This window comes from Neophocaena asiaeorientalis, unplaced genomic scaffold (assembly GCF_003031525.2).
Source record: "Neophocaena asiaeorientalis asiaeorientalis breed wild unplaced genomic scaffold, Neophocaena_asiaeorientalis_V1.1 scaffold132, whole genome shotgun sequence".
Taxonomy (NCBI): Eukaryota; Metazoa; Chordata; class Mammalia; order Artiodactyla; family Phocoenidae; genus Neophocaena; species Neophocaena asiaeorientalis.
The window spans coordinates 2,513,708-2,525,073 of NW_020173393.1; positions in this window are offsets into that span (position 1 = coordinate 2,513,708).

Sequence of the window (11,366 nt, forward strand, 5' to 3'; positions counted from 1 at the left end):
TGCAGTGTGCTGGCTTCTTATTGCAGTGGCTTCTCCTGTTGCAGAACACAGGCTCTAGGTGCGCAGGCTTCAGTACCTGTGGCTCGCGGGCTCCAGAGCGCAGGCTCAGTAGTTGTGGCGCACGGGCTTAGTTGCTACGTGGCATGTGGGATCTTCCCGGACCAGGGATACCTTTTGGCTGTATACTTTTAGGATAACCTCTTCATATGACATTGATTTTGTAATGTCATTTTCTTTTCTTTTTAAAAAATTTTTATTTATTTTTGGCTGTGTTTGGGTCTTCATTGCTGCACGCGGGCTTTCTCTAGTTGTGGCGATCGGGGGCTACTCTTTGTTGCAGTGTGCTGGCTTCTCATTGCAGTGGCTTCTCCTGTTGCAGAATACAGGCTCTAGGTGCGCAGGCTTCAGTACCTGTGGCTCGCGGGCTCCAGAGCGCAGGCTCAGTAGTTGTGGCGCACGGGCTTAGTTGCTACGTGGCATGTGGGATCTTCCCGGACCAGGGCTCGAACCCGTGTCCCCTGCCTTGGCAGGTGGGTTCTTAACCACTGTGCAGCCAGGGCAGTCCCAATGGCATTTTCTTTAGAGAAAATAAGAAGATAATTTAGCCTTTTCTCTAGCACAGTTGACCAAAAGGTTTTTTTGTTTGGTTGGTTGTTTTTGTTTGGTTGGTTGTTTGTTTTAATTGTTGATAGTTTAGAAAAGTTTCTTTCAACTTCACAACTCATTATGGGTGAGGTCATAAAATTTTAGGATTGTTGTCAAATTTAGAAAAACATCTATCAAGTTTCTTTCACAGAGGAAGTGTAAGATTTCAGGACTTTTCATGTTTCCTTGATCATTAATCTTAAAAATCCTTTGAATAAGGTGCCACCTATTAATCAGTTTGTTGTCATTGTCCTTTTAGCAATGATGTATTTTGAGTTTTGTTATTTTCATCAATACGGTATTCCGTGACAACTTCCCCTTAGCTGCTAGCTCCACAAAAATGCCACCGCCGTGCCAGCAATACCCCAAATGCGGGGAAGTATGACCGAGGGGGAAGTCAAAGAGAAAAGAGGCAGCATTCTTATTTAGCTGCAGTTAAATTAGCTTACTTTGGCAAACTCTACACCTTGTGATCCTGAATGTGCCTTGCTTGGGCCCCTCCCAGGTCACTGGAAGATGTCTGGCAACTGAGGGGCTCTGGAGCTTAAGCTTTGTAGCTTCATGGTAAGCCTGGTAAATCCATTTCTGCCTCTTCCCAGAATGGAGCCTCTGCTCCGCCTACCGCTGTTGCATGTGGGTTACAGCTTCTCATCTTGTCAATCTCTGTTCAATCATCACTTCATCCAGGAGGCCTCCAAAATAGGTTAGCTGCCCCATGAGGCTGGAGGCCACGTCTGTCTGTCTAGCTCACCCTGTCCCCTCCGTATACTTGGAGCAGAGCCAGGTACATAGTACAACCATAGACTCCAAAGGCTGAAGTTACCTGCCGAGTTCACCCAGACAGTAACTGTCAGAGCTGGGAGTCAACCAGGAAGGAAGGAAGGACGGGAGAGAGGTAGGGAGGAACTCCAGCTTCCCAGACAGCCTGCAGGCCTCGGACATAGAACTGTGTTTCCTGCCAGACCCCTTCAGAGCCCGAGCTCGCCGGCTTCCCTTCCTCCATCCTGGGTGGCTGATCAGGAACCCCCAGAGGATGTCATCTGAGTCCTAGAGCAGAAATCTCTCTCCCCAGCACCACGGTTGTGAAGCATAGAAAAGAGTGTGAACCTGGGTTTGAATCTCCCGGCCACTTCTTAGCAGCCCTGTAGCTTTGGGCAAGTTGGAATCATCTCTCTATGCTTCGTTCCATATCCTCATTTCTAAAATGAGCCTTATGACCTCCCCTCCCCCCCACAGGGCTGGCTGGAGGACCTTAGACAGCGTTAGATTAGAGGAAGTTTTCTGGCCCTGGAGACAGCACCAAGTTGCAGGGCTCTCTTTGGTTTTGGCTTGTTTGAATTTAATTTTTATTTTATATTGGAGTATAGTTGATTTCCAGTGTTGTGTTAGTTTCAGGGGTACAGCTAAGTGATTCAGTTATACATATATCCATTCTTTTTCAGATTCTTTTTTCATATAGATTATTAGAGAATACTGAGTAGAGTTCCCTGTGATATACAGTAGGTCCTTGTTGATTATCTATTTTATATATAGTAGTGTGTATATGTTAATCCCTAACTCCTGATTTATCCCTCCCTCCATGTTTCCCCTTTGGTAAGCATAGGTTTGTTTTCAAAGTCTGTGCAGGGCTCTCTTTGTGAACCAGGGTCTAAGCAGAACCCTTTCCTTCTCTCTCCAGCCTGAGCCTGTCTCAAGCCCCCATCCCCACCCCAGTCCCTTGAGGGTCCTTCCAAAGCTTCTGCTTCTGCTTCTTCTTGGCTGATGTCAACCAAGATGACCAACCTGCTTGTTATGGTAAAGTAACTCCGGACTGAGCATGTATTCTGCCCTCCCACCTGCCTCTTGATTTGAGGGGATGAAGGGTACACCTCTGTCATGGGTGAGCCTCACACGCACAGAGGTCAGAAGATGGCTGCCTCTGGATTATGAATTCCTCTCGGTGGGCCATTCCTTTCTCACCAAGTGTCCCCAGCACCCAGCACAGGGCCTGGCCCAGGGTCACACCCAGTAAACGCTGGCTGGGAATTAAGGGAGATGCTGGGACAACTGACTGTCCCAAAGCAGTCGCCCCTGGCTCACCACAGTGGCCACTGGGGAACAAGGGGTAATGTATCTACTGTGTGCCAGGCACCAAGCTCAGCTTTGCTACCTGCTTCTCTTGTTTCCCCGATGCCCTGAAAAATAGGTACTACCATCCCCATTTCACAGAGGTGGAGACTGAGGCTCAGCTAGGACAAACCACTTACTTGAGCCCACCCATATGGTAAAGCTTGGAGGGGATATTCCAATCAGGGCTCCTGGCTCTGCTTACTGCTCTCCCTATTAGTCCTTAACCTAGAATTCCCCCCAGGAAGTCATTTTTTCCTGTTAAGGAATGCTCCTCTGTTAAAATGTAGTACTATGGCAAATGAGTCTAAAATTACATTTTAAAAATTGAAGACTATTTTCTACCCAGGGGTAAAAACAACTGTGAGCTCCTCAAGGGAAGGAATGGGTTTTTTTTCATTGTTGTTGTTCTTGTATCCTCACTGCCTGTCACAAGGTCTGGCATGGAGTAGGATTTCAACAGACGTTTGTTGAATGACTGTGTGAACGTGTGAGTGAGTAAATGAAAACAGCCATCTCACCAATCAATGGCCCATCCCTGTAGAATCATAGCTCATTTGGGCAAGATGAGACCCTCTAACCTAGTGGTCACAGACGTAGCATGTGGGCTATACAGTTCATAAGAAGGCTTTGTTTAATCCACATAATATCTTTAAATTTTTTTAAATTACTTGTCAATATTTTAAAATTAGATTTCACATAAAATCTAGATTTTCACCTTGTGGCAGAGACTTTCGCCAAAAGTCTACCTTTCTCCAAACCCATACTCTGTTCTTCCCTGCACAGAGCAAGACTCTGTTTCCCAGCCTCCCTTGCGGTTACGATGATCATGTGATTACATTCTAGCCAGTGGAATGTGGGCAGGAGTAATATGTAGCACTTTGTGCCCAGTTCCTAAAACCGCCCTCCCAATCCTCCACACTCTTTTCTGGGTCTGTGGGGCAGGTGCAAAAGATCCAGGGGAGACTCCTAGGCCTTAGGAGATGGCAGAGCCAAAGATGAAAGGAACGGGGTTCATCCATGGTTGTGTGGAGCCTCCACATTGGACTATGGTGGGAACAGGAAACACATCTTTACAATATTAAGGCCATGTGCTTTGGGATTTTTTGTTACAGCAGCCTTTCCTGACTAATACATCTTCTCTTGAAAAATCCGAAATCTGGCAACACAGGGCTTACTTTTCTATGTGACAATGATGAGCTGGACTTTTGTAGCTGTTGTGCCCTTCAGCCCAGCTGGCATTTTCTAGCTCACCTGATCCCTGCTCTCAGTCTGCCTGCCTTCTAGAGCTATTTGATTTTGCAGCTTCTGCTCAAATTCAATCTCTTCCTCAAACATATGGGGAAATTGAGGCACAGAGGGGACAAGGGGCCAGCTTCAGGTCACAGTATGTTGGAGATAGAGCTGAAACTTGGACTGAAGTCTCCTAATTCCTACTCCAGTCTTCTTCCTTGGGATCTTTCTTAGGAAGTGACAAAAGAGGGAGCTGTTCCAAGTCTAAGGCCCTTTTGGGGTGGAGGGGGAGTTAGGTGGGCAAGATGGAGAGGGGGCACCCCAGATGGTGGAGGGGGTGAAAAGAGGAAGGGAAACCCTGACTCCCCTGTGACTCCAGTTGGCATAAGGCTTAGAAATGCCCGACAGGCAGTGAGGAGCTGGGCCTGCAGGTCTGGTTCAGAAACCTGACTCTAATCGTCCCCGTCCCTCTCCCTCTAGGGAAAGGGCCCGTGTCCTTGATTGCCTAAGCTCCACTGACAAGAAGCAGGAATGAATTCTCCCTCCCAGACAGTCAAATCCCGAAAGAAATGAATCTGCAAATTAACATCCCATGTTGAGGTAGCTGTGCCAGGAATGTCCAAGTGGTGAGGGCTGGGAGGGAACCCTGTGAGGTGTGGACAGAGCCATCTTGGTGAGCCCTCTCTCTTTTTTTTTTGCGGTACGCGGGCCTCTCACTGTTGTGGCCTCTCCCGTTGCGGAGCACAGGCTCCGGACGCACAGGCTCAGCGGCCATGGCCGGTGAGCCCTCTCTTAGTGGCTGGGCTGGGCTGGGGCTTCGCCTCCCCCTCAGTCACTCTAAATATGGCAAAATTAGTCACTCTAATTCCCTAATACCTTGAGCACCTGTCAAACATACGTTTTCTGGAGGGCTTGGAGAAAACGCACCTCACCTGAGGAAACTTCCTGGCATCCCTTCCCACGCTTTCCTGCAAGGGAGAGAGCGTCTGCCATGGAGATTATTGTGGATGCCCAGGGGCGGCTGAGAAGCCACAGATCCTTCTTGGGCTCCATGATCTCGCCTACCCAGACCAGACTCCTGCCTGGATCCCACGGCAGCTTTGCCAGAAGCATCGTTTGCTCATACCTTCTCCAAGGCTTACCCTCCCCTCCTCCACTGAGGGCCAGCTGTCTTCCCCAGCTCAGACTGGGAAAGGCTCTTGGAGACTTGAGTTTGCATCCAACACTCCCCCTCCACTGCCGCCATATTGAAAGGAACAGAGAGAAATCACTAAGTTGAGGGCCTGGGTAGAGAAAGAAGAAAAGAGAGTCCCCTCTGTCTGTGAAGTGTGTTCAGAGCTGTTGGTGCAGAAAGGCTTTGCTTGAAAACTCCATGAACCCAAAAGAGCCTTGGGCACAAAAGCTCTGAGTTGCTCTCAAGAAGTGATTACATAGCAGTTACACCGGATGTGCATTAAACGCTAACACAAACCCTTACAGAGGCCTACAGTACCTTACTCAACTTGCTGGTGGGAGACAGAAAGTCTGAGCAAAAGAATTTAAGTTTAGCACCCAAACTCATTTGGTGGCAAAAACCCAACCTGATCGGTTGTATGAATACGCATACATTATTCTCAGCAGAAATATTAATGTGTTTAATTATGGCATGCTAACCCAGACCCTCAACTAATATCTTTTTTTAAAGTTTTTTATTTTATATTGGGGTATAGTTGATTTACAATATTGTGTTAGTTTCAGGTTATACAGCAAAATTGTTCAGTTATACATATACATATGTCCATTCTTTTTCAGATTCTTTTCCCATATAGGTTATTACAGAATACTGAGTAGAGATCCCTGTGCTATATAGTAGGTCCTTGTTGGTTATCTATTTTATATATAGTAGTGTGTATATATTAATCCCAAACTCCTAATTTCATCCCCCCCACCACTAGTGTCTTACTGTAACATATGGCATGTGCTTTCTAAAACCCCCAAACTCCCCAAATCCCAAAATGCATGAGGGCCCTGAGACATCGGTGTTTTAGATAAGGAATTGGGGCACTTATACATTCTAAGTGCTTTACGTCCATTAACCCACTTAATCCTTGCAATAACCCTATGGGGTAGAACTTAAGATTCTTCTTCCTATTTTATAGATGAGGAAACCGAGGCAGAGCGAGGTGAAGTGACTTGCTTCACAGCTGGTGTTGGGGCTGGCGTTTGGACCCAGGCATCCCAGTTCTAGAACTCTCTGAACCACTCCACCATCTGCCTTGCTAGGCAAGGTGGGGGTGGGGTGGGTGGGAAACAGAAAACAACCATTTTAAGCCTCATGTGCAACAAGTACACACCCAGGAGGGCATACAAGGGGCAAACCTGCTGCCACAGGTGTTCTTGATGGTAAGCCAGCCATCCAGGTTGCCCTGGTACTGTCCTGGATTCAGCACTGGAACTCCTGCATCCTAGAAAACTCATCAGGCCCATGCAGCTGGGATGGATGCTCACCCTCGTTCTTGGGGACCACGTGCCTCTTCTCTTATGAGTATTGTGAGCCTCAGGACCCACAGAGGGGGATTCTGGGGTCTGGGAATGCGTATTGGTCATACAACATGGTTTCTGAACCCAAACAAGGATCTCCTGTGGGCACTTAAGCAAGACATGGGGAGGAAACCCTGGAGGAGGTGCCGGCTGTGTCAGATTCACCCAGCAGCAGCGTGTCTGTCTCCACCTCAGCACCTTCCTGAGGGGTTTACAAGAACGAGGGCACTCTATCAGGTTTTCCCCTTGAGTGCTGACTTTGGACTCCATTGTAAACACAGTGGGGATACCCTTGGGAGGAGATTTGCTCTGATGTTCCAATTTAGAAATGACTGGCTCACACCCCCAGCTTAGAATTTTAACTCATTAAAGCCCACCCCGACTTCTCAGGAATGAGCCACACCAGAGACTCATAGCCACCTGCCACGGGCTTGCCCAGTCGTGTCTAAGTGCAAAGAAGAAAGAGGCAAGACCCCTGCCCTTGAGAAGCAGGTCTGGGGCCGTAGAGGCAGGAGATAAGCGTACCCCGACTCAGAGGGGGAGAAAGAGAGCCCCATGCGCTGAGGGTCCCGCGGGCTCCTGGAGCTGGTGAGGAAGAAGGGGGACTGGCATGGGAATGCTATACAATCCTTCTACTGCTGAGGGCTGCCCGAGTGAAGGATGCAGGCTGGAGGCTGCCAGTTAAACGTGGCAGACTGAACAGATAGATTTACCTTCACTGTTCTCTGGAGTTCCAGTATGAGGACATAAAGGCATTAAAAAAAAAAATGCACACCTGTCCGCTGGAACAAAGAGACCGTGTGAGAAGATGACAGCAAATAAGAGGAGTCAACCACATTCTGGAAGCTGGAAAGCAGATGGTGAGTGGGGACTGACTTAAGAAACCCGAGAGGTTGAAACCTGACAATTTAGGGGGAGCCATCAGGACACAAGACAATTTAAGATCTTCAGAAAGTCTCAGGGGTCGGAGGGACCGGGAATCTCCAAAGGCCGAGTACAGAGCAGAATTAAAACCAGAAAGGCTGGTGGGTAACCATCTGTGGGACAACTGGATTTCGTCTACCCCAGCTGGCACAGGCAGGGCATGACCCTTCCTCACCGGAGCAGGAGGCTCCCTCTCGGGAGAGGCTGGAGCGTGATGATCTGAGAGAATGTACAGCAAGGCTCAGCACAGGGCCGGGAATCTAGCAGGTCCTTGGTAAGTTGCTGCTGTCATTATTCTATTCAGCTGGCCTCTTTCTGTCTTGTTCTCTAATTTTCTTTTGGTCGGAAAGAGACTCAAAGACATGAGGCAGAAAGGTGAAGTGGGCGGCAGAGGCTAGCTGCCTGGTAACACCTCCTCCAGCTAACCACATGCCCTCCTCACACACTAGGCTATTTGCCTTCTAATATCTACTACCTTCTTTTTCTTTAGTAACAGAATCTCCCTTTTTAGATAGCTACCTTGCCCCCTAGCTCCAAGGCATTTTCCAGTCTCTTTTGCAATTAGGTGTGGCCATGTGACTATATAAATAGTAGTGTTGTGAGCAAGTCAGGAAGTATCTTTATAAGAGAAATGGTCTTCCTCCACTCTGCTCTCTGGGCTGCAGATGTGATGGCCAGTGCTCCAGCAGCCATACTGCACAATGAGGAAAGGGGCCACTTGCTAGGGATGGCAGAAAGAGAGATGGAAGGAACCATCTTCATGGAGTTGCCATACCAGCCTGCACTGCCAACCTTTGGACTTCTTTCACAGGACAGAGAAATAGACTTCTTTCTTGTTTTGGCTACTATTATTTTAGGACTTTCTGTTGTGCGCATCTGATTCCGATCCTATAAACTTAAGTTGGGGGCAACCCCTCCCTTGTTGTCCTCTTTCCTATTCAGAGATCCTAGAAGATGAGAATCAGCAGAGACCTTAGCTGTTATGGAGTCCACGGGGCCAGGGGCAAAATCTGGCCCACAGATGTTTTCTTTAGCTCATACAAAGTTTTTAAAATCAGGAGCTATTTGAACACATTTTGAACATTAAAATGGGAATATTTGGCTTTTCTTGAATAACTGGAGGATCTGGCAACACTGAATTCATTCAGCACGGCAGGATTTAGTTGGAGCATCTGCTCCCTCATTGAGCAATCCCCGCTTCTATTGCTAATATATATATATATTAAATTTCTATAATATCTATAAGGTATATATATAATATAAAATATCTATAAGGCATATGTTCTATAATATGTAAGGTATATATATTACAAATATAATATTTTATAGATACACATAATCCTATATTATATATAAATCATATATAATCCTATGAGCTAGTTTTATATATATATATATACACACACACACGCACACACACACACACACGTTATCCTATATGCTAGATATGTATATGGGTTACCCTATGAGCTAGGTATGTTATATATATATATACGCACTACCCTATGAGCTTGGTATGTAAATGTGTGTCCCCACTCAACAGATGAGGAATTTGAGGCTCAGAGAAGACTTGCCTAGGTCACAGGTCACAAAGCTGGAGGCAGTGGAGCCAAGACTCCAGTCTGCATTCCATGCTGGCTCTGTCAGCCTTTGAGTTTGCAACCCTTGACGTCCCAACCCCTTGCTCAGAGTTTCTCAGAAGAAGACAACAGAGCCAAAGAGGAAGAAATGCTTAACGACCCTCTTGTCCTATTGTGGCCCCCCTGCTGCACTGCAACTTGGGATTGGGACTTTCCTCTCCATATCCTGTGACTGGCACAGAGCCAGCTGGGGAACTATGTGCTGAACAAATGAGGTAACCCACTGTCAGTCACACAGAGCCAGATGCGGAGCTGGGATGCAAACCCAGGGCTCCTGCCTGCCCGCCCAGGGCTCTTCCAGACCTGGTTGCCGCCCAACCTATCCTGTTTTCTTCAGATGCTGACAGAGGTCAAGAGCACAGGTTGAGGTCTAGCGTATTTACACTCAAAACTCCAGCTTCACGTCCCACCACTTTGAGCCTCGGTTTCTGCACCAGTGAACGGAGCTAATCACTTACCTCACAGGGCTGCTGCGAGAATTTGATGAGATCACGCACATACCTGCTTGCGATAACCAGCACCTAATAGATACTCAATAAATAGGAGCTATTATTGTGATACGTATTTTGTATGAGTGTGTGGGGTTAAGAGGGATTAATTTGCCTATGTCTTGAAATCCTTTCCCTTATGCTTTGACTTGCCCTCCCTTAACCCAAGGAAGCCTGAGCCCTTCATAGGACTGGACACAAGGTCACGCTCAGGCGAGGGCTTCCCGTATATCTCAGGAGCTTGTGAACAATGATCTGAATTGTCTACTCACCTTCCATCATTCCACCAACATATAACGAGCTCCTACTCTCCAGCAGGCCCTGGGCCAGGGCTGGAGATGTAGGAGAAGTTGAACGTGTCCTGCCTTTGAAGACTATCTACCTGGCTGGTGAGGTTAGACAAGGTCCCATGACTCTGATACATGGAAGATGATGACAAGTCTTATGGGAAGGGGAGCAAAAGGGCTCTACCTTCAGGAAGATGCATTCCCACTCCAGCAGAGACTGCTAGATGCTCATCCACATCCGGGCTCTCCGCTCCTTCCCAGCCTGGACTACTACATTTCCCAGTCTCCCCTGCAATTCAGTGTGGCCACATGACCCAGTTGTGGTGATTGAACGTGGACTGAAGAGTTGTGGGCTACTTCTGAGCCTGGCCCCTCAAAAGCCCCAACACTGCTTAATACTCTCTTCCCCCTCTGAATGGCTGGAATAAAGATGACCCCCAGGGTAACCTTGAGACCCACGTGTTGTAGATTCAGAAGGACTGAGTGGAGAGTTTCTGCCCACCCAGAATTGTTACATGAACAAGAGCTCTACTTCTAGCATATTTGCCAGGTATTTGTAACAGTCTGTGTGTTACAGTAACTACCGTTACCCTAATACATCTGCCTTGAAAGTCAGATTTTTTTCATTATGTAACTTTTCCCCTTCACAACTTTAACAATTACATTTAGTGCTGTAGTACTAAGTTACCAATGTTATTGTCACAACTTAATTCTTTAACTGGAGATAATACTCCTGGCCAGGATTGTTTCAGACTGGGATATTCTTATTCATTAGTTCTGTGGGGTTCTTTTTGTTTGTTTTTTGTTGGTTGTTGTTGACTGGAATTAGATCTTAAACTAGATTTTTCAGGAAGGGTATGAGAGTTACAATTCCTGCGTGTTTGAAAATAGATCTCGCTTCTCTTCACCCAGGAATGATGTACTTTGTGGATAATGAATCTGGGGGAGGGTATCTCTCTCCATCCCTCCTCCAACTCTGTAGACATTGGCCCACTGTGTACTGACGTGGAGAAATTCAAGGCCAGCCTGTATCACTGAGGGTCCCAGCAGGAACCAGGCGACACATTCAAACTGAGTAATTGAGGAGAGTTTAATAAAGGGATTATTTACATTCAGTTATAAAATGAATAAAGTCTGAGGATCTAATGTATAATATGGTGGCTATAGTTGATAACATTATTGTATAATTGATGCTTGCTAATAGAACTTAAATGTTCTCACATGCAAAAAGAGGTAAATATGTGAGGTGATGGATGCATGCCTTAACTTAATGGGGAAAAATCCTTTCAAAATGGATACGTATATCAAATCATCCCATCGTACACTTTAATCTTACTATTTTGTCAATTATACCTTGGTAAAGCTGAAAAAATACTAAATTTGTATAATTTACAAATTATTTATTTACAAAGAAGTAGGTAGGTGTAGCTGTCAGTGCACTGCCCATATGTCCTCAGCAATGACCTCTACGTGGCAACAGCTGCTTCCTACTAATACCTGAGTCAGCATCTCTCCCTCTCTCT